We start from the raw sequence: 18,443 nt of genomic DNA, 5'->3' as shown, positions 1-18,443 counted from the left end.
GATGTATCACTCCATAGCTAAAACGAAGCCTTCAACACAGGCTGAAAAGAGGAGCTGCAGCAATGTGCAGTCTGATAAACATATAACCATGGAAACCTGTTCTGGTACAACACCTAAATAAGATGAGGAACCTGAACATGAGCAGAATATACGACCTCTTTAATGTCCGGCAGTCATAAAATTGGTTGTAAACGTGTGCAAGAGGAGAAACTTCTGTGAGCTGAGGTCACTGCATTTACTTTGTACCTGAAAACATATTTAATATTAATATACAACTTGATATGGTTTATATTTAGCACATTTTAACAACGCTGCGATGATACTGTTAACTGTGAGCATTTTGATCATCGTGTTTCATTCTGTTTCATCTCTAGTCAGGTGAATCCTGCCAGGCGTAGTGGAAAGGAAAGAGAGGAGGAAATGTAAAGATATGATGACGGATCCGCCGGGTTGTTATTCTGAACAATGTCAAATAAAGATAAAACACAACAGTGGGAATCTGTTCTTCACAGTCTTTTATCTAACGGTGTGTTCTTTACAGCAGCAGGGGGAACACAGGACCTGAGAGATGGCAGCACGTCTCAAACAGAAACCACTACAGCACTCACCATGCTCACAGATAATAATATTTTAATGACATACTGACCTCCAAACTGATCAAACAGAACTCATGAACAGATCTTACTTTCCCCTGAGACGATTATTTGTAATAAGAATGACGCTCCGGGAATGTTTCCACATTTTATTTGAGACTTTAGTTTGAATGTGGGAAACATTTTGTGATGCTCTCTCTGCCGTGTTGTTCCATACGACAGGAAGCGGCTGATATCCTGCAGGTGGAAACACGTCATGCACGAGTGGTGTTAACACCTCCAGACTCTTTCCTGGGGTACCCAGACCTGACCCAGCTCCGAGTTTTGACATCACCCTCAGGGAGACCTCTCGCCTTTAACGCCTTTAAATCCTGAGAGAAGGTCTGAAGGACCCGGCTCGGCTCACAGGACACAACGTGAGATCACAGAGATTCACAGTTCAGCCGTCACGTTAACAGACTTCCAGCTGATCGACCTTCTGACACGATCCATGAAGTCTGAGGAGCTCTGAAACCTCAAATATGAATTCTTTCAGATCCAGCAGCAGATTAAATGAATTAACAAACACTGAACCCCACACAGACTCTGTGAACAACAAAAACACATTTTCTCTGCTTGATAAAAAAAGTCTGTATATTTCTGAGTATAATTTCCCCGCTTCCTGATTTTCTTGTGATTATTCCTGTAACGGTTGAACTTTCTCCTCGCGTGTTTGATGTTTTCCTCATTTACTGTGAACTGAATCCTGTCAGTTTTTACAAGTTAAACGTTCAACAGGAAACTGACTTCCTGTCTCTTAAAGCTTAGTAAAAAGTTATTGTTTACATATTTGTTAAAACTGACAGGACAATATGAGACAGATAATCTGGCTCCTCCTCTCCCGGTCAGAAACAACCAATCAGAGCCAGGAGGAGTGTCTTAGCGGTGTCAATCACGCTCGTGTACGCGCTGCTCGCACCCGTCCCCCGCACAGCGCGGGCCGTCGTTCAAGCTCAAGATTGCCGGAGAAAAAACAATTTCTCGAGTGGCAGCTGCTCAGAAAACAAAGACGGGTAAACAGAAGAAGACCGATGAAGAAAAACTAGCTAAAAAGAAAGAATTAGACCGAAGCACGACATAAAACGAGGGTAAATCTCTGAGCGGCTTCTCAGAGGTGGAGAGAGCTACGGGTCCTGAAAGGATTCAAAACCGATGCAGAGCTAGCCACATTTCTGCCTCACAAGTAAGTATCCCTGCTTGATCAGTTAATTTTTTAATAACTACACAGCTAAGACAGCGATGGTTACAGGATCTCTGGTGAAGTCTTTACTGTGTAGCTTGTTGCTAAGGCTAACAGTTAGCTTGTTAGCTTGCAGCGATTAACTTTACCTGCTAACTCCTCCACCCTCAGTATCAGCAACACTGTTCCAATGCCTACATTTACTAAGTAATTTATTTTTTGTGCATCAGAATTAAATGCATGTGGACATGGTGAAGTTACTTTAATTGTGCGCTGTCCCTGTCAAAATAAAAATTAAAGCTGCAAGCAGCGTTGGGCGGGCTCTCGCACGTGTAGCGCGTCGGGGCGGACGCTGCATGAAGGTGTGATACGTCACTTCCTGTGTCCCCTTTGTGGCGCTACATAGCACTTGGTGCTAATAATATAAGTTAATGTTGGCATGTACATGTGTTCAGGGCGGGACTCTCAGATGTGAGCATGTACACTGAAGTTACAACAACTTCCTGTTTCATGGCGAATCATGGACGCCACGAAAACTTGCAGATAGCACAACTTTTCATTGTCAATGCCTTTAGAAGGCACAGCAGAAATTTGACGTCGATCCGACTAAATCCCTAGGAGGAGTTCGTTAAAGTACAAAGTGTGTAAATCATCCAAAAATGGCTGACTTCCTGTTGACTTTAGGCTATGGGTTCTTGAGGCTTTTTTGTGCGTCTTAATATGATAATTATGATACATGTCCCCAGAAAATTTCGTACATGTAGGTTGAACATGAACGAGGGGCTAATCTTTTCCAATTTTCTAGGTGGCGCTAGCGAGTCATTTTGCCACGCCCATGTGCGAAACCCATAAAATACGATTTTTTTCCTTTAGTCCTGACATGTGTGCAAAGTTTGAGTTTTCGAGTATGTTTAGGTCCCCAAAATGGAGCTTACTTTGCAGAAAAAAAAGAAAAAAAAACCCTACAGTTTTATTAGGGCCCGAGCACGGTAACTTCATTATTGTAAAAGTTAGAACGTAATGCTAAATGTGTGGAGCTCCCAGCCTACGTTCAAGTACGGGATGCGAGCTGGGGACTTCAGATATAATCCTGTCTGGAAACAACTAGGCCAAAGTTGCTCTTCAGGTTTCTGAATGTGGGAACAGTGGAGCGCTCAGCCTTCTGCAAAACACAGGACACATACTGTAACAGAGCAGAAGTAGTTTCCAGGCTGCAGTCAAAGGACCTTGTTGTAGTAGTTAGTGAGCAGTTACACATGCATGTGAACACAGCTGTTACTTTTTATAGCTGACGGGCGTACGGACAGACCTCCACCTGCACCATCATGGAGAACGACACCAAAGAAAACACTGACAAGCGAGAGACGCAGAGGAGTTCAGGGAAGTCTTTATCAGCACAGATATCTGCTCTCTTCAATACAGTCATACTAATAGTAAATGTCTGCTTGACCTCGAAGGAGCTCACCTGCCAAACAGTATATCTAAGTACATTTCTGTTGTGCTCTTTATTGGAAAGAGCCAGTCAAAGGAAAATCCCAGGATAGCTGCACACTCTAGACATGAGGTTCCACAAACTCGCATGCAGGACGTGTTCTGATAAACAACTGACATCACAAGTGTCAAACTTGTATATTTTTTAATACAATATTTTTGCAGGCAGCAGAGGGCTTGTTCTGTTCTTCTGCAGTGGAACAAAGACGTCTGCACTCATTTCTGGTTCTGCTGCAGTGATACCGTCACTCAACATGCATGTGGGGCCAGTACAACAGCTCTGTGTACAACTTGTTCATTACTGCAGGGGAAATGTACACTTATCTAATTCATACACATCTGCCAACAATATTGAAAAATTAAGGGTGAGACTAAAGTCAGTCACATCAGTACATTCAGTCTGAGGCGTAAACACATTTATTACTACAGAGATCAGACCCACAAGAAAGCTGAGAACTTGTGTTATAACATGAACCCTCTTACAGAAAAAAAGTGCATTCAAACTTTTTACAAGTTATTTCAAACATTAGGGTGTCTAACTCTTGAAGAGAAGTGCTGCTTCTCCCACTGCAGGTAGCTACAGACATGACGCCAGCCAGGGAAAGCAAAGCATTAAAACACACGTGGTCACATGGTCACCTGCTGCATCACCTGCAGCACTTACGATCGCTTCTCGCTGCCGGTGGACTCAAAGACCGACTGGAATGTTTGACCCTTGTAGAGGCCAAACTCCAGCAGGTCGCCGTCCATCCCTCTCACCGACAAAGAGCCCTCCAGCATCCGACGCTGCCGGCGTCATCTCCTGGAAGAGCCGAGGGCATCTTTGTTGGCGGTGAGGGGCGACTGTGCGAGGGGCCCACTTTCCCGCTCTACCTGGTGGGATGCAGGTCCAGCCGACGTCGTGGCTCAGCAGCCACTTGAAGGTTTTTCCCGCACTCTTATTCCTCCTGGACACTGTAACCCAGGTGACTTCTGATTCCTGAGCTGGAGGAGGAGGCAGCTGCCGGCTCTCCTCAGACGTCATGCTGCTGCCGTCCTCCTAAATACCCCAGTCGGGGGGGACATAATCACACACAGGTGAATTGCATGGATCCATCCTGCCTTGTGTCAACGGTTCAGGCTGGTGGGGGTGTGATTGTAGGGGGGATATTTTACTTTTTACAAATCTCAAATCATCTCAAACTGCTTTTAGACCATGACAGTCAGTTCACTGGACTCCAGTTTAGGGTGAGTCTTGCTTTAAATAACGTTAACGGCACAGTAACGTGAGGCCACGCTGTGGAAACGCATTTAACCACGAAATCTCGCCTGAAACACGACTAACTTGCCTGTAGCAACATTAGAAACACTCAAACACAGTTGACCTGTTTTGTAACAGCATTTTGTTTTTAAAGAGTGGAGAAGCCTTTAAAATCATTAATGGTGCAATAGTGGTTAGTGGTAACGCACTGCTGTGTCTCCCTCCTGGTGAGTGTCTGAGTGCTGTTGACCTGATTCAGTATTCAGTGATCTCCCTGGTGAGTTAGGGAGTGAGCCAGCTGACCGTAATCTGTCCTTCCGTCGGTGCACTCATTTGTTGTTTTGCCTTGGTTTTGATATCCAGGCTCCGTGTTGGTCGTGGTCTTTGTTTGGGTAATATTCTTTGGTTCTGGTCCTGCGTTTGTGATTATGGTTCTGACAGCCGTTGGGTAGAGAGCGTTGGTGATTAGGCTGCTTGCGTATCATTGGCCACTCTGTGCTGTGGGGAAGCTGCACTCTGGTTTCATTGTGAAACTCTTGTTCAGATGTAGGAACGTGATCTAGGACGGAAACACCTGAGGACTTAGTAAGTGCACCTTCACAGGGGTTGCCTGAGCAACTCACTGAAGAGCAGCTTCTAAAACTTGAACTTGAAATCTGATGAGGAAACAAACCAATGCTCACGTGGACAAACGGTTTTGGTGCGTGAGGTGGGTTTTCTAGAGTAGTCGTCACAAAACTAGTGTAATACAAGAATACAAGAATAACATGGAGACCGACTTTCCAAAGCAAAAGTTTACTATTAAAAACCCTGTTGACAATGTTGACGTTTTCAGGAGTTATTAATTCCAGTTTCTAACAGTTATTTCTTGTTTATTTGTGTTGTTCTGCAGACGTGACGCTCCTGAAAGAGCAGTTTCTGCCCTGGTTGCTGTAAAGTCTACAGCGCCGTGTCGAACCACCACAGGGCGGCCGACCCGGAGAAGAGGCGTCTCCTTCTGCATCTGGGGACCAGGAGGCTCAGCGTTGGGGACTGTGCCTGTCGGGTCTCTGGTGCTCGTACAAGAACGCAATAAAGCATGCGCTGCGGTGTGCGTTCGCCCCGGCGTTTGATCCGCAGTCGTAAACCTACGGACGCTTCAGGGGATCACACGCTTACTGGCGGCTTTCTCAGAGGTGTGGCAAGCACGCCAGAGACTCTTTTGAATGTCCTTCAGAACTCGATATGAAGCATTGCTGCTACAGACGTTCTCGTGCTTTTATTTTGGAGGCACAATCACTTGAGAGATCTGCTTCAGCACCAGCCGCTAGTTTATTGATTTATTTTTCTGCTATCAAAGTAATCTGACCAGATGTTGTTGCCGACCGCTGGACCAGGGTAAAGGAAGAGAGGACAGAGGCTCTTTGTCGCCTTCGAGGGAAAGACGTTGTCGTCCCAGGTGTGTAGTTGAAGCTGTTGAATGTATGACTGTGTGGAAGCAACTCATCACTGTTGAAAGGAACCTCCTGCTCGCTGCGCACATTACTGCAGCTCCAGCACTTTGGAGAATGACAGCAGAAATCCTGCAACTCTGTCGCCATGGAGGAGCTTTCATCCAGACTGTGGACGAGCAGAGATGAAGCCGGCGCTCAGATGCCCACACCGGGGCCCCTATGAGTAAGTACTCGTGTGTGTAACAGCAATATAAATATTGTAGTACATTATGAAGCTCCACAGAGACGAACACAAGGCCTTTGGGATCCATCGGTCTGGAAAACAGCAGCAGTGAGTGTAAAAACTGTCTCCTGTTGTGACACGTTTAGTAACCAGACAGTTGCAGATTTTGTTTTCACTGCCTACTCTCCTCTGCCAGAAGGCGTCTTACTCATCCTGCTGTTCAAGGCAGCAGAGACAGAAGGACGTCCGTCCTCTTCACCTGGCTGGAGGACAGTGTGGGTGGTGATGAGAGTGCCGACACACGTGAGCAGTTTCGTCGTACCTTTGAGTAATTTCAGTAATTGCTATGTTAAGGACATATTTTAGTGCGTTTTTATGTTCTGCAGGCATTATGGGTTGGCGTCCTTCGCCACGTCTGCGACATTCACACCAAGAACGTTCCTGTCTTTAGTCTGAAGTCCAGACAGGAAGAGTCTCAGAGAGGATTTCTCCCAGTTTGGTTTCACAGAAGCAAATCAAGCAACTCAGTTTAGGAATCCTGTCTTATCTCAGGTCAGCAAATCCTAAACACTCGATCCAGCATACGTTACCTAGCAACCGATGCCACTTTGCTCATCGCGCCGAGCTAAACGGCTTTTAGTCGCTGTTTGGTCGTTTTTTAATGAAACAAACAACAACTATCCCGGCAACCACCGGTGTCGCCAGGACCGGCGCCCTGGAGTCCAGCACAGATCTGTTCCTGGACGTTACTCACAATGACAAACCTCCAGGGGAGACGGACCCAGGAAGACCGGACTGACCTGGACCACACAGACCTGAGGGCTTTAGTTTGGCTGCTGTTGCTTGCTGGTGTAACGAATCATTGCAGAGTCTGAGGGATGGTGAGACCGGCCGGATTATTTCCAGGGCCATCGGTTCGATGACGAGATGACCGGGTCGGAGCGGGAGAGGCGGACCCCCTCTGCATTTTAATCCAGACATCTGCATCGATGAGCAACTGGTGCCGTTCAGGGGCAGATGTGTCAGATACTCATGAAAGAATGACGACGACCTCGACACGGTACGTGCCGCATTAATCTCGCTGCTCTACAGGAAGCATTTATTCCTTCTGTATGTGCTCGACTGAAACAGGCTGCAGTGTCTCTGATTCAGATTTAGAATAGAAGAATGAATGTTGGTGTGTGACGGGGAGCAAGAGTTTCAGGCTAGTTATTTTTCCTTTGCAGGTTGGCAGCACTTCCAGCTGCAGGCGGAGAACCAGCCGTAGTTCTGTTTCAAAACCTCGGTTGGTCGGTTGTGTGGACCCCCGACACCCAAACTGGAAGCCTGGTGATGGCCATGAGAGCCACCAGCCGCCGCGGCCTTGGTGTCGGGTGCTCGCGTGGTACATGTGTGTACACCCCCCCCCCCCCCCCCACGCTCCAAATGGTCTTTGTTAAATTATGTTAATAAAATTGTTGTTGTTAAAAAACATTTTGTGTTTTATTTCTAGAGCATAAAAATGTAACAGCCGGTGCTTTTAGACAGTAAATATATTTATTATAAAGGTCTACAGGAAGCTGAAACACGTCAGCTCCCCACCCCCGAGTAGGACGCCAGGCTTGTTGTTAGAGAGCGGGTGAGGAACAAACTGCAGGAGGAAGAAGCAAGAAATAACTTAGTGGGAGCGCCGCAGTGACACCGACACAACTAGAGGTCTGCAAGCACGTCTGGTCCCCACGGGGCCCGACACGCTGGGGCGATTCGGGCCGGGCTCGGCTTCGTTTAGCTTCTCTCCTTTCATTGTGCCCTTATCTGCGCACAGCACACGGACTTCCGTTGAAATATTGTGGTATTCACTGCTGTGCCGGAGCTACAGCTGGAGCGCCGCTGCCCTTCAACACAAAGTCCGAGATTCCCTCCAGCCTAACAGAGTCCGTCTAATGGATTCACTTGTTTACTGCTGGATTTGGATATAATAAAAAGATAAGATTATTTTATTATTAAAAGATAATAATGGGTTCTGATCGCCCTTTAAAACAGGCGCAGGTGCACCATGCGTTTCAATAATTATGGGTTACGACGTTATAATGGGTTTGAACTTTCTTGTCCTTGGGGTCAGAGCGGCTGTAAATCAGCTTTAGCTTGAATTTTCTACTCCTGTTAAAAAAAAAAAAAAAACAAACACTCAAAATGACCATAATGTCAAATTTGATTTCCAGGACAAGTGACTGAAAGAGGTTGAAAAGCACTAACCTCATTTTGAAGGTGTGGCCTGAGGCTTTTTGCAGAGCGTGTTGGTGGGTAAAGTGGAAAGCTAGAAGCCTCTGCCAGCGGGCGGACACAAAGCTGTGAGAAATCAGTTGATATAAGAAATTCCTTGCAGTAAAGTTAAATTCGGACGTTATAAGAAGGATGTGAAGCTGGACTGAACAGCATGGGGGTGACGGGACGTTCTCTCTAAATGTTGACCTCGGTATGCTTACTAAGGTCACATGATGCTGACAGGACTGACTACTAGGGATGTCACAATTAAGACATGACTGTACTCGTTTCTCCAGGTTCCCACCGGGGATCCAGCACCTGGACAAGCTCAGCGACCGCTCGACTTGTCAAAGATAAACAGCAAGTCGTAGAGTTAGTTTCATGAAACATTTCTCACCCGAGAGACTGAAATAATGAATGAAATCAGCACAGTGCAGGTTGTAACTTCAACAACGCCTCTGAATATTCTGACATGAACCCGCCTCATCTGTCCTGCACGTCCTCTTTCACAGCTGGTTTTATTTAAAGGAGTGTTTGTTGAAGTGCATGATGGGATGTGATGTTTTTCTCCGTGGTTTCATATTGGGTATCGAGAATCGAGGAATTTCACTGTAATCCTTGTATTGATCCCGGCCCGATCGATCCGCACTACAGATAACGTCCCGGACAGATGCAGCCGCTGATGGACAGGCGAGACACGTCCGGGTCTACGGGAGATGAAACAGATGTTGGAACTTGGATGTACATGTCTGAAACCCCGCAGGTAACTTGAGAAGGGTCAACTCATTCTCACTTCACAGCACCCTTTAAGTTACGTACACAACTTACGCAACCTCCATAAAATCTCCAATGGTGAGGAAACTACACCGGCCTCCTGGGTGGAGGTTTCTGGCCCACCGCCCATCCCAACCGTGTTACAAACGGAACCAACATTTCCAAAAATTCACCAGAATTCAGGAATTTAAGTGTTTAATGCTGAAAATGTTCAGAAAGTTCAGCGTTAAAGAAAATGGTTTTAAACTGAACCTGGGTTAGTTGATGTAAATGAGACCAGAGTCGTGTGTTGAAAGAGCAAAGTAACCCTGAGTCCTGTCTGCAGGCTCCACCAATCAGACGGCAGCGTTCGGGTGGAGGTCGGAGAGCGAGCGGTCGGCGTTCAGTCTCTGGTCATGTCGCCCTCTCGGCTGCTGCTCTGCTGTCTCGCTGCTCTGCCTGCCGTCTGTCTGAAAGGTAAGACTTCGCTTGTCTCCGCTTTATTTTGAAATGATGAGATGATGATGATGAGAATCTGTCAGACATCTTAAAGTTCTGGTTTCTGTCAGAGGAGTTCTGAACAGTGAGTGACTCTGACCTCTGTGATGTGGCGTTGGACAGTTTACAGACCGCCTGTCCGTCTCCAGTGTTACAATGGACCAGGTGTGTTTGCGGAGTCGTCCTGCAGTCTGACTGTAGCTCTGCGGCTTCATGGTGTTTATTTTTAATCTGCGACCTGCAGCAGTTCTCACTCTAAATGTTAATGGATTCATTGTTAGCATGAGCCGCTAACAGCTTCAGGCTGCAGAGCGTTGACCTCTGACCTTTGCAGACCTGCTTTCACACCATGTCTGAATTATATTTATTGTTTACTGCACATTTATTTATTTAAAGAGTTTCTCTCTGTTGCATGTAGTATATTAATGTGTTTTTCCATGGCTTCATAGGTATTTTCTGCATGTTTAAAAAACCAGGGGCCTTCGGGGCCCTTGGAGTCTGGAGCATCTCAGCAGTTTCAGATCAGCATTTTACCTTTACCAGCACACCTGGTCTTCACTTCAAATTAAAAGCTTGTTGGTGTCTGAAGTTCATAACTCTGTGTGTGTGTGTGTCTCAGGAGGCGGTCTCCAGTGTTTGGGTTGTAATGTAGGCGGTGGGCGTGGCCGGGGGCGGGGCTACGTGGAGCTGGGCTGCGGCCAACCAGAAACCATCAACTGCAGTCGAACAGAGAGAGGATTCAAACTGCGATTCTGCATCACGACGTACAGCAGTCAGTACCTGTCTGTCTGTTTACCTGTCTGTCTGTTCACCTGTCTGTCTGTTCGTCTGTCTGTCTGTTCACCTGTCTGTCTGTTTACCTGTCTGTCTGTTCGTCTGTCTGTCTGGTCACCTGTCTGTCTGTTTACCTGTCTGTCTGTTCGTCTGTCTGTCTGGTCACCTGTCTGTCTGGTCACCTGTCTGTCTGTTCGCCTGTCTGTCTGGTCACCTGTCTGTCTGTTTACCTGTCTGTCTGTTCGTGTGTCTGTCTGGTCACCTGTCTGTCTGTTTACCTGTCTGTCTGTTCACCTGTCTGTCTGGTCGTCTGTCTGTCTGTTCACCTGTCTGTCTGGTCGTCTGTCTGTCTGGTCACCTGTCTGTCTGGTCGTCTGTCTGTCTGGTCACCTGTCTGTCTGTCTGGTCACCTGTCTGTCTGTCTGGTCGTCTGTCTGTCTGTTCACCTGTCTGTCTGTCTGGTCGTCTGTCTGTCTGTTCACCTGTCTGTCTGTCTGGTCACCTGTCTGTCTGTCTGGTCACCTGTCTGTCTGTCTGGTCACCTGTCTGTCTGTCTGGTCACCTGTCTGTCTGTTCACCTGTCTGTCTGTCTGGTCACCTGTCTGTCTGTTCACCTGTCTGTCTGTCTGGTCACCTGTCTGTCTGGTCGTCTGTCTGTCTGTTCACCTGTCTGTCTGGTCGCCTGTCTGTCTGGTCACCTGTCTGTCTGTCTGGTCGTCTGTCTGTCTGTCTGTTCACCTGTCTGTCTGGTCACCTGTCTGTCTGTTCACCTGTCTGTCTGTCTGTTCACCTGTCTGTCTGTCTGTCTGGTCGTCTGTCTGTCTGGTCGTCTGTCTGTCTGTTCACCTGTCTGTCTGTTCACCTGTCTGTCTGTTCACCTGTCTGTCTGTCTGGTCACCTGTCTGTCTGGTCACCTGTCTGTCTGTCTGGTCGTCTGTCTGTCTGTTCACCTGTCTGTCTGGTCGTCTGTCTGTCTGTTCACCTGTCTGTCTGTTCACCTGTCTGTCTGTCTGGTCACCTGTCTGTCTGTCTGTTCACCTGTCTGTCTGTTCACCTGTCTGTCTGTCTGGTCACCTGTCTGTCTGTCTGGTCACCTGTCTGTCTGTCTGGTCACCTGTCTGTCTGTCTGTTCACCTGTCTGTCTGGTCGTCTGTCTGGTCGTCTGTCTGTCTGGTCACCTGTCTGTCTGGTCACCTGTCTGTCTGTCTGGTCGTCTGTCTGTCTGTTCACCTGTCTGTCTGGTCGTCTGTCTGTCTGGTCACCTGTCTGTCTGGTCGTCTGTCTGTCTGGTCACCTGTCTGTCTGGTCACCTGTCTGTCTGTTCACCTGTCTGTCTGTCTGTTCACCTGTCTGTCTGTCTGGTCGTCTGTCTGTCTGTTCACCTGTCTGTCTGTCTGTTCACCTGTCTGTCTGTCTGTTCACCTGTCTGTCTGTCTGTTCACCTGTCTGTCTGGTCACCTGTCTGTCTCTCTGGTCACCTGTCTGTCTGTCTGTTTACTTGTCTGTCTGGTCACCTGTCTGTCTGTTCACCTGTCTGTCTGTCTGTTTACTTGTCTGTCTGTTCACCTGTCTGTCTGTCTGGTCACCTGTCTGTCTGTCTGGTCACCTGTCTGTCTGTCTGGTCACCTGTCTGTCTCTCTGGTCACCTGTCTGTCTCTCTGGTCACCTGTCTCTCTGGTCACCTGTCTCTCTGGTCACCTGTCTGGTCACCTGTCTGTCTGTCTGGTCAACTGTCTGTCTGTTCACCTGTCTCTCTGGTCACCTGTCTGTCTGTCTGGTCACCTGTCTGTCTGGTCACCTGTCTGTCTCTCTGGTCACCTGTCTGTCTCTCTGGTCACCTGTCTGTCTGTTCACCTGTCTCTCTGGTCACCTGTCTGGTCACCTGTCTGTCTGGTCACCTGTCTGTCTGTCTGGTCACCTGTCTGTCTGGTCACCTGTCTGTCTGGTCACCTGTCTGTCTGTCTGGTCACCTGTCTGTCTGTCTGGTCACCTGTCTGTCTGGTCACCTGTCTGTCTGGTCACCTGTCTGTCTGTCTGGTCACCTGTCTGTCTGGTCACCTGTCTGTCTGTCTGGTCGTCTGTCTGTCTGTTCACCTGTCTGTCTGTCTGGTCGTCTGTCTGTCTGTTCACCTGTCTGTCTGTCTGGTCACCTGTCTGTCTGTCTGGTCACCTGTCTGTCTGTCTGGTCACCTGTCTGTCTGTCTGTTTACTTGTCTGTCTGTCTGGTCACCTGTCTGTCTGGTCACCTGTCTGTCTGGTCACCTGTCTGTCTGTCTGGTCGTCTGTCTGTCTGTCTGTTCACCTGTCTGTCTGGTCACCTGTCTGTCTGTTCACCTGTCTGTCTGTCTGTTCACCTGTCTGTCTGTCTGTCTGGTCGTCTGTCTGTCTGGTCGTCTGTCTGTCTGTTCACCTGTCTGTCTGTTCACCTGTCTGTCTGTTCACCTGTCTGTCTGTTCACCTGTCTGTCTGTCTGGTCACCTGTCTGTCTGGTCACCTGTCTGTCTGTCTGGTCGTCTGTCTGTCTGTTCACCTGTCTGTCTGGTCGTCTGTCTGTCTGTTCACCTGTCTGTCTGTTCACCTGTCTGTCTGTCTGGTCACCTGTCTGTCTGTCTGTTCACCTGTCTGTCTGTTCACCTGTCTGTCTGTCTGGTCACCTGTCTGTCTGTCTGGTCACCTGTCTGTCTGTCTGTTCACCTGTCTGTCTGGTCGTCTGTCTGGTCGTCTGTCTGTCTGGTCACCTGTCTGTCTGGTCACCTGTCTGTCTGTCTGGTCGTCTGTCTGTCTGTTCACCTGTCTGTCTGGTCGTCTGTCTGTCTGGTCACCTGTCTGTCTGGTCGTCTGTCTGTCTGGTCACCTGTCTGTCTGGTCACCTGTCTGTCTGTTCACCTGTCTGTCTGTCTGTTCACCTGTCTGTCTGTCTGGTCGTCTGTCTGTCTGTTCACCTGTCTGTCTGTCTGTTCACCTGTCTGTCTGTCTGTTCACCTGTCTGTCTGTCTGTTCACCTGTCTGTCTGGTCACCTGTCTGTCTCTCTGGTCACCTGTCTGTCTGTCTGTTTACTTGTCTGTCTGGTCACCTGTCTGTCTGTTCACCTGTCTGTCTGTCTGTTTACTTGTCTGTCTGTTCACCTGTCTGTCTGTCTGTTCACCTGTCTGTCTGTCTGGTCACCTGTCTGTCTGTCTGGTCACCTGTCTGTCTCTCTGGTCACCTGTCTGTCTCTCTGGTCACCTGTCTCTCTGGTCACCTGTCTCTCTGGTCACCTGTCTGGTCACCTGTCTGTCTGTCTGGTCAACTGTCTGTCTGTTCACCTGTCTCTCTGGTCACCTGTCTGTCTGTCTGGTCACCTGTCTGTCTGGTCACCTGTCTGTCTCTCTGGTCACCTGTCTGTCTCTCTGGTCACCTGTCTGTCTGTTCACCTGTCTCTCTGGTCACCTGTCTGGTCACCTGTCTGTCTGTCTGGTCACCTGTCTGTCTGGTCACCTGTCTGTCTGTCTGGTCACCTGTCTGTCTGGTCACCTGTCTGTCTGTCTGGTCACCTGTCTGTCTGTCTGGTCACCTGTCTGTCTGGTCACCTGTCTGTCTGGTCACCTGTCTGTCTGTCTGGTCACCTGTCTGTCTGGTCACCTGTCTGTCTGTCTGGTCACCTGTCTGTCTGTCTGGTCACCTGTCTGTCTGTCTGTTCACCTGTCTGTCTGGTCACCTGTCTGTCTGTCTGGTCGTCTGTCTGTCTGTTCACCTGTCTGTCTGGTCACCTGTCTGTCTCTCTGGTCACCTGTCTGTCTGTCTGTTTACTTGTCTGTCTGGTCACCTGTCTGTCTGTTCACCTGTCTGTCTGTCTGTTTACTTGTCTGTCTGTTCACCTGTCTGTCTGTCTGTTCACCTGTCTGTCTGTCTGGTCACCTGTCTGTCTGTCTGGTCACCTGTCTGTCTGGTCACCTGTCTGTCTGGTCACCTGTCTGTCTGTCTGGTCACCTGTCTGTCTGGTCACCTGTCTGTCTGTCTGTTCACCTGTCTGTCTGTCTGGTCACCTGTCTGTCTCTCTGGTCACCTGTCTGTCTGGTCACCTGTCTGTCTCTCTGGTCACCTGTCTGTCTCTCTGGTCACCTGTCTCTCTCTCTGGTCACCTGTCTCTCTGGTCACCTGTCTGTCTGGTCACCTGTCTGTCTCTCTGGTCACCTGTCTGTCTGTCTGGTCGTCTGTCTGTCTGTTCACCTGTCTGTCTGTCTGTTCACCTGTCTGTCTGTCTGTTCACCTGTCTGTCTGGTCACCTGTCTGTCTCTCTGGTCACCTGTCTCTCTCTCTGGTCACCTGTCTGTCTGGTCACCTGTCTGTCTCTCTGGTCACCTGTCTGTCTCTCTGGTCACCTGTCTGTCTCTCTGGTCACCTGTCTGTCTGTCTGGTCACCTGTCTGTCTGTCTGGTCACCTGTCTGTCTGTCTGGTCACCTGTCTGTCTGTCTGGTCACCTGTCTGTCTGGTCACCTGTCTGGTCACCTGTCTGTCTGGTCACCTGTCTGTCTGGTCACCTGTCTGGTCACCTGTCTGTCTGGTCACCTGTCTGTCTGTCTGGTCACCTGTCTGTCTGTCTGGTCACCTGTCTGTCTGTCTGGTCACCTGTCTGTCTGTCTGGTCACCTGTCTGTCTGTCTGGTCACCTGTCTGTCTCTCTGGTCACCTGTCTGTCTCTCTGGTCACCTGTCTCTCTGGTCACCTGTCTGGTCACCTGTCTGTCTGTCTGGTCAACTGTCTGTCTGTTCACCTGTCTCTCTGGTCACCTGTCTGTCTGTCTGGTCACCTGTCTGTCTGGTCACCTGTCTGTCTCTCTGGTCACCTGTCTGTCTCTCTGGTCACCTGTCTGTCTCTCTGGTCACCTGTCTGTCTCTCTGGTCACCTGTCTGTCTCTCTGGTCACCTGTCTGTCTGTTCACCTGTCTGTCTGGTCACCTGTCTGGTCACCTGTCTGTCTGTCTGGTCACCTGTCTGTCTGGTCACCTGTCTGTCTGGTCACCTGTCTGTCTGGTCACCTGTCTGGTCACCTGTCTGTCTGGTCACCTGTCTGTCTGTCTGGTCACCTGTCTGTCTGTCTGGTCACCTGTCTGTCTGTCTGGTCACCTGTCTGTCTGTCTGGTCACCTGTCTGTCTCTCTGGTCACCTGTCTGTCTCTCTGGTCACCTGTCTCTCTGGTCACCTGTCTGGTCACCTGTCTGTCTGTCTGGTCAACTGTCTGTCTGTTCACCTGTCTCTCTGGTCACCTGTCTGTCTGTCTGGTCACCTGTCTGTCTGGTCACCTGTCTGTCTCTCTGGTCACCTGTCTGTCTCTCTGGTCACCTGTCTGTCTCTCTGGTCACCTGTCTGTCTGTTCACCTGTCTGTCTGGTCACCTGTCTGGTCACCTGTCTGTCTGTCTGGTCACCTGTCTGTCTGGTCACCTGTCTGTCTGGTCACCTGTCTGTCTGTCTGGTCACCTGTCTGTCTGGTCACCTGTCTGTCTGTCTGGTCACCTGTCTGTCTGGTCACCTGTCTGGTCACCTGTCTGTCTGGTCACCTGTCTGGTCACCTGTCTGTCTGTCTGGTCACCTGTCTGTCTGTCTGGTCACCTGTCTGTCTGTCTGGTCACCTGTCTGTCTCTCTGGTCACCTGTCTGTCTGGTCACCTGTCTGTCTGTCTGGTCACCTGTCTGTCTGGTCACCTGTCTGTCTGGTCACCTGTCTGTCTCTCTGGTCACCTGTCTGTCTGGTCACCTGTCTGTCTGTCTGGTCACCTGTCTGTCTCTCTGGTCACCTGTCTGTCTGGTCACCTGTCTGTCTGTCTGTCTGTTTACTTGTCTGTCTGTTCACCTGTCTCTCTGGTCACCTGTCTGTCTGGTCACCTGTCTGTCTCTCTGGTCACCTGTCTGTCTGTCTGGTCACCTGTCTGTCTCTCTGGTCACCTGTCTGTCTGGTCACCTGTCTGTCTGTCTGTCTGGTCACCTGTCTGTCTGTCTGGTCACCTGTCTGTCTGTCTGGTCACCTGTCTGTCTGTCTGGTCACCTGTCTGTCTGGTCACCTGTCTGTCTCTCTGGTCACCTGTCTCTCTCTCTGGTCACCTGTCTCTCTGGTCACCTGTCTGTCTGGTCACCTGTCTGTCTCTCTGGTCACCTGTCTCTCTGGTCACCTGTCTGTCAGTCAGACAGTCTTGTTTCTATCTCATTCTGAAAGTTGTGTCTGTAGATTAATAACGACCGCCTGCGCAGGCTGCAGCGCGTCGTCTCTGTTAACAAGGTGACTGGATCGGCACTTTTTAAACATCCAGCCATCTGGTTTTATCGTTCTGCTCCCTGTATGTTTAAAAATTAAACTCCTCCCTCTCTCTCCGCTCCTGTAGAGTCCCTGGACCTGGTCTTGTCTCGGGGATGCGCGACGTCTCGTCACTGTCAGCAGACGGAGCTTCCCGGAGTGTCGGTCGCTTGCTGCGATTGGTCGCTGTGTAATGTCGGGTGGCGGTGGGCGGGGTCGCTCGCTACCGTGATCCTCAGCTTCATCACCGGCGGCTGGTTTCCTCTGCGGGATCTGGCGGCACGCTGAGAACTGATCCTGGATCCGTGCCGGGCCGCAGGCTGGAGGCGGAACAGCTGCAGGTGTTCGTCTTTATTATTTCTCTGTGTCTGACGCTGCAGAGAGTTTACAGAAGCAAGAGACTCAGCATTTAACAGCTCTGACCTTTTCCTTTGGGTCAGCACTCACATTACTCCCTGAACACAGAAATCCCACACGTGCCATCATGAAACCCTGTAGCCGGCTGGGTTGTGTGCTCGTTTGATCTGCTTTTGGCGCCGACCTGAGTGCGGCCGCTGCGTTCACACCTGCCGGCCGCACCGAGGGGGAAACGACCTTTGGTGCGACTCAACAGAAGTAAGTGAGGCAGCTGGGAAAAGGCCCCCTGAGGCTGTGTTTAATTTAATCCTCGCGCGGGTTTTTATCTCTGGACAACCGAACACTGACAACGCCAATAAACACAACGTGCAAATAACTCCAGCTGTATGAACCCAAAGGAAACATGCTGCTGTGGTTAAATAACAATAAACGGATCAAACTGATGCTGAAATAACATGATGCAGATCTGTTAAACATGCTTTGTCAGCAGGACAGCAGCTGTTAAACCGTTTGTTTTCTGAATGGAGTTTGGTTCGATCAGGGCTACGTTACGTTAACCTGTTCACAGTAAAGTACAACCACAGCTGGAATAAAGTTACAGACACACGTTTTCTGAACTCACCAGGTAGTTCAGCTTCCTCGCTTTCTTTTCTCCAGCAATGTCCACTTTTCAGGTTTTTATATAAATAGTCCTGCAGCGCTAACGACAGCAACAGTGGAACCGGATGTGCACGGAAGCTCCAGTGAAGATAAATCAGCGTTTAAAACCCGAAAACTAAAGTAAAAAGCTGATTTAATGAAAGCAGTTTAACTCTGAGCTGCTCTCGCGGGTAAACGGCTCAGCTGTCCAGATTCTGCTCTGCACTTTCCCGTACTTCAGCAGCTCTACGTCGGCCAGCGCCGTTTCACTCCCCCGCTCTGCCCGGTCTTCTCCACACGGCGCTCTGAAGCTCCAAAACGCTGGATTCGCTTTCAGTGTGAAGACGCCATGAACCCCGACGTCCCCCGGGACCTTTTGTCCATCGGTCTCTCCCTCATTTCCTGTCCCCTCTCTCTCTCTGATGGAGTAACAACACCATTAACGAGGAGATGGACAGGATGTGATTGGTTCAGGTATAAACACGCTGTCTAGATGACATAAAGGTTTGTTTTGTTCCTGCTTGTCATTTCCCCAATAAACTGATCAAACTGACCAACATATTGTATTTGTCTGTATTTATATTTGCATTTCTGAACAGTGAAGCTTGTCCTGACTTTGACCTTATTGTTTTTGACCACCTTCTCTTGCCGTATGACTGTAACCTTCCTATCACGCATGCGCAGTAGCAGCCACGTGCTCGAGGAAAGGGC

At 49.3% G+C, this 18,443-nt stretch overlaps 2 long non-coding RNA genes across 4 annotated transcripts; both read left to right on the top strand.

The window, feature by feature from the left end:
• Positions 1–1,242: 1,242 nt before the first annotated feature.
• LOC119891616 lies at positions 1,243–8,055 on the top strand. 3 transcript variants are annotated; one of them, XR_005442456.1, is made up of 5 exons: positions 1,245–1,815; positions 5,436–6,199; positions 6,396–6,502; positions 6,586–7,259; positions 7,426–8,054. It is a non-coding gene; the product is annotated as an uncharacterized LOC119891616 (long non-coding RNA). The 3 variants fall into 3 exon arrangements; XR_005442455.1 differs by having other exon boundaries at positions 1,243–1,815; positions 5,436–6,502; positions 7,426–8,055; XR_005442457.1 differs by lacking the exon at positions 1,245–1,815 and adding an exon at positions 4,278–4,380 and having other exon boundaries at positions 5,436–6,502; positions 7,426–8,055.
• A 2,190-nt stretch (positions 8,056–10,245) lies between these two features.
• On the top strand, positions 10,246–18,285 carry LOC119891631. Its single transcript, XR_005442475.1, has 2 exons — positions 10,246–10,466; positions 16,825–18,285. It is a non-coding gene; the product is annotated as an uncharacterized LOC119891631 (long non-coding RNA).
• Positions 18,286–18,443: the final 158 nt, after the last annotated feature.

Source organism: Micropterus salmoides, unplaced genomic scaffold, assembly GCF_014851395.1.
Source record: "Micropterus salmoides isolate LMB-PRFRI ecotype aquatic unplaced genomic scaffold, ASM1485139v1 Ms_hic_scaffold_7, whole genome shotgun sequence".
Classification (NCBI taxonomy): Eukaryota; Metazoa; Chordata; class Actinopteri; order Centrarchiformes; family Centrarchidae; genus Micropterus; species Micropterus salmoides.
Note: the sequence above shows the minus strand (reverse complement) of the source record. Positions and strands in the feature narration are given on the sequence as shown.